Here is a 5,528-nt window from a genome sequence, read left to right on the forward strand (position 1 = left end):
CCATATAATGTAGTTTCAATTACTTGTGTCTATTTCGTAAAACATTTATAAAATTTGCGCATGTATTCTCAGCCCAAAAATATAAAGGGTAAAAAGGCAAATGAAACTCACCATACTGTATTTCGTAGTAAAAATACATAAAACGTCATTGAACAAGTGCAAGGTTGGCCTCGGATTCACGAACCTAAATTAATTATATATATATATATATATATATATATATATATATATATATATATATATATATATATATATATATATATATATATATATATATATATATATATATATATATGTTGGTCAATATTTGTCTAACAATTAGTTCAGGTCAAAGTGTACCACAATTCTAATGCTCGAGACTAATATGCAAAAGTCACCAAAAGTCAATTTGACTCAAAATGATTACCAAAAATCTATACATGATTAATATATACTTTAAACATCGTCGTTTTATATTTTTAAATATTTTAAAAGATTTACTAGAGTAAATAATATAATTCATTTATTAATAAAAAAATTTATATTAAAATTTATATAATAAAATATACTTTTATATATATTAAGTAATAAAATTTATAGAGTTAATTTAATATTATAATGATAATATGATAGGTGTTATTAAAGAAATTTTATTACACATAGAAAAATATGTTTGTATCACATATTTATTTGATAAAATAATATCTATAATAATAGTAAGTAAAAGTTGTATTATTTTGTAATAATAATTATTATTATTCTAAAAAAAATATCAATATTTATAATTACTAAGATGACATTATGATAAAATTATAATTTTAATTATGATAACTTTAATATTTACGATACTTTTTAATATAATAATTCTATTTAAAAACATAATAATAATGACATTTTATAATAATAATGACATTTCTATTAAAATGATAATTTTTGTTAAAATGATAGTTTTAATACTAACGTTACTTTTAATAATAATAGAAATGATAAAAATAATAAGACGATAATTTTATCTAAATCAATATCTTATAATATTTTAATTTCATCATGATACTCTTACTCATTATTTCCTAATCGTTTCGTTTAGTAGCTTTTAATCGTCTTTTATATCGTGTTCATAATAATGATAATAATAGTAATCAAAATAATTAGGTGTTACTAATATTAGTTTTAATTACAATAATAATAATAATGATAATTATTATGACATTATTAACGATAATACTAATAATTATTTTAATGATAATATAATAACAATAATAACAATAACAATAACCATTTTTAAATAATGATATATATATATTAATAATGATAATAATAATAATAATGATAATAATAATAATAATAATAATAATAATAATTAGATAATAATAATAATAATAATAATAATAATAATAATACTAATTATAACTTTAACGATAATAACGATAGTATTAATAATAAAAATAACAATTTTTAATGTTAAATCCTTTTATTGATAAAGATAATAATAATAATAATAATAATAATAATAATAATAATAATAATAATAATAATAATAATAATAATAATAATAATAAGATAAAACTAGAACGACGATAATAACGACAATAATAATAATCATTTTTAATAATAATACAAAAATTTGATTGACTATAACTTCAAATCCGTTCATCGAAACCATTCGATATCTAAAGGAAAAGTTCTTAATTTTTTTGCTAGCTTTCCAACGACATGCATATCTTATACCTTATCTCAACCACATATATAACTAATTCAGGATTCAACATAACCTAACTAAAGGAAATATCAAAAGTACAAACATGCATAATCCTATATACTCGAGCATTAGTCGGGGATACACTGTTAGTATGTAAAAGTTAAATTATGAGTACTCACGTATCAATATTGAGATTCAATATTGCAGGAAAGGTACGTAAATGCAACGGAGACGATAAACACTAGATTGATCTCATGAGCTATACCCCTGATCCATACCCATCACCTCCATAGCTATAACCCATAATTTCCACAGCCCTATCCTACTCATAAAACTCATGTTGCAATAACTCGTGCGTGCTCCTTGTCGTAGTATTTTATGTATAATACTAATACTAGTTACTCCTAATACTACTAATGATAATTATATGATTAATAATAATAATAATAATAATAATAATAATAATAATAATAATAATAATAATAATAATAATAATAATAATAAAATAAATAATATAAAGAGTAATATAAATCAGAGAGAGATCGAGAGAAATATATATGAATTACACTGGAACCAGACTTGCTCGTTTTATAGATGTGGCTTGACATTTCCACCCATGGGACCGCATGAATGTTGTGAGTGTCCATCATGCCATCGTATGACCACGTTTTACAGCTCACATTGTTTGTTTGATCCTACCGACACACTTTTTTAATTAATTAATATATTTAATCTTTATAATTATTTAAATATCATATTATATTTACGAGCAGGGAAAAAATGTAATTTTTGTTCTAATGACTCTTACGTTGTCACTCGACTCATGTACCACTTTCGTTTTTTCAAACGCACGTTCATACGTTTAGAAAACTAGCATTTTACGTTACGCGACGTGTACCCTTATTACTAATTTGACTTACTCGTCAATAAATTACCTTATAAAAATGTAACTTTTAAAATTGAGCGATGTGGTCATTTGCTTCTATAAATCAGTGACTCGTTGTTTATCAAAATATATTAGTTTAAATCAAGACGTTTTATGACTAAGTTAATATATATATATATATATATATATATATATATATATATATATATATATATATATATATATATATATATATATATATATATATATATATATATATATATATATATATATATTAGAATTGTGAAGTTGTACATAATATATATGTTTGAATTATTTATCTAATGATATAATATTTAGTCTTACAAAACCAATTACATTACAAAGTTCGTTTTATAATCGTTTAGAAAAATATTATAACACGTTTCGTTTATACTTTAAAGCTTAAATAGATACAATTTATTTATGCACTAAAGTTTTAAATATCAATCGTATTACTAAGTGAGTGTTAATATCATGTACTTAATTAATTAGAAAACATATATTTTAAATACAAGTTGCAAGTTTTCTATATATATATATATATATATATATATATATATATATATATATATATATATATATATATATATATATATATATATATATATATATATATATATATATATATATATATATATATATATAATCAATATTCCAACTTACGTTAATTAAACAAAGATATTTTAATAAACAAGTTTAATTATATCGAAAATGTTTTCGTACACTTGTAACTAAATCAATCTTATTAGCTTTAGTCTACCACTAACTTTTGTCTAATCCTTGTTAATGACACTTTTGTTCTTACTTGTAAATCACTTTACCATTTTCCGAATATGGTTAAAAGGAATAGATTTTCTCAAATCATAGTGGACCTCCCAACAAAGACTTGTAATCATAATTCAATGTATCTGATAATTCAATCATTAGATCTTATCTTCTAATTCCATCGATAAACATTTTAAAACAGATACAATCATGTAAATTATTAAATCTAATATTTTGTTTACGTTTTAAGTTATAGTATAAATATACACATACATATATAATCATATTCGTTTAATGGTTCGTGAATCGTTGGAACTTGTTCGAGGTTTAAATGAATGTATGGACACAATTTAAATTTCTTGAGATTCAACTTACAAACTTTGCTTATCGTGTCGGGAATATATAAAGATTAAAGTTTAAATTTGGTTGGAAATTTCCGGGTTGTCACAGTACCTACCCGTTAAAGAAATTTCGTCCCAAAATTTGATTGGGATGGTCATGGCTGACAATAAGTATGTTTTCATGATGCATATAAGCTGAAGATTAGGGTTTTATCATCATTGAGTAATATGGATAAAAACCTTTTGATTTTGTGAAGAGTACTAGTGAAGCTATCACCAAAAGAGTGAAATGAGTAGGTATAGATTCGTCATATCTTTTGACGTAGACATGTTGATTTCCGAAGTTCAAGAGATATGGAGAAGATCTTATTAATAAGATTTGATTAAGGAAATTTAGGATCCGCTTTAAATGCGATCATCCATTTTGATTGCTCTGTCGAATTTTTTACTATAAATCCACTCCCTTCGTTTCCTTGCAATTCACACATTCTCTTCTTTCTCCCTTAGTTCATACTTTAAAGCATTTGTCAATATGCTCCATCTAGTTCTGATTCTTGATATACTCCTTACCTTCATATCTGTCATTCTTCTTTTTCATCTGCCGCTGGAAGAATCTATTTACTTTTACTATACCCTTGGGTTTATAGTGTTTTTAGTTCTCCCGTGTCTTTATATTGCTATTTGCATCGATATATATGGTTTGTAATTTCTACATTGTTGTTGGGTTTTATATCTTCCCTTATACTTCGATGTCCCTGCTTCTGTCTTCTATAATCATTGTCATCCCCAGTTAATGCTTTCTTTTATTTGCTGCGATTTATACCCCAATTTCTGTTTCGGAGCTTTGTCCTTTCGTTTCTTCTTCTTGCGAGTAGGTTCCACTTATACTGGTCCATAATTCGCAGATATGAATTTCGGAATGAACATTGTTAATGTTCTAAGAAGAAAATTGTAATGGCACGATCTTGACTTGTCAAATTACTAGCATACCTCGAAAAAGATTGAATAATCAAGAAATATTTTCTTGATATTTTAGAGGTTAAAGAGAATATAAGAGTCGTGTAACATGACACATAATGACGTTATGATCTGTGAATCATCACGTTCCATTTAGAAACTCAGCATGAATTACTGTAATATAATCACGTTGATCAAGTGTCATTATATTATACTAATTCATGCTTTAGTTCCCAACACTGCTTCAAAACATTCTTATTTTAAACTCGAAGGTTTCAAAATTTAGAAACTAAAACAGTTTCCTTTATGATGTGATAAAGATAACACGAGAGGATAAATGATTTCAGATAAGAATAATTATGGAAATATCTTCAGAAATATGGAGGATATTTATAATGAAAGATACGATGATATCCTAGAATTTCTAATATCAGAGGATGATGAAGGGTATTGTTTGCAGGGGTTTAGAGTCAGGAGCAAGGTATTCGTTAATGACTTCAGCAGGTACTGAATCATTTGGATCCTTTGAAGTCAGGTTCAGCCTTTGTGATTTGTCCACAGCCTCCTTCATACTTTGCTCAATCCAGTTTCCAGTTTCAAGACTTCTCTTTTTCTGTACTTTGCCAGCACACTTATTCATTATCATCAAACTTTTACTGTTAAAGTCGTTTATAGTTTTTGCTGCTTCATCAGCATTTTTCCATTTTCGGAGAACAAATTCGTAGTTCGGAGTGTTTTTCAGAAACTTCACATTCAAATTAAGTCCAGAAGATAGACGTTATATATACACATATAACTGTTGGCGTAGACATGCTGCGAGATTTCAAAATAATGATTGCTAATTCCCGATGATTAGTATGGAAATTCTCGTTACAAGATG

The sequence above is a fragment of the Rutidosis leptorrhynchoides genome, chromosome 6 (assembly GCF_046630445.1).
Source record: "Rutidosis leptorrhynchoides isolate AG116_Rl617_1_P2 chromosome 6, CSIRO_AGI_Rlap_v1, whole genome shotgun sequence".
Classification (NCBI taxonomy): domain Eukaryota; kingdom Viridiplantae; phylum Streptophyta; class Magnoliopsida; order Asterales; family Asteraceae; genus Rutidosis; species Rutidosis leptorrhynchoides.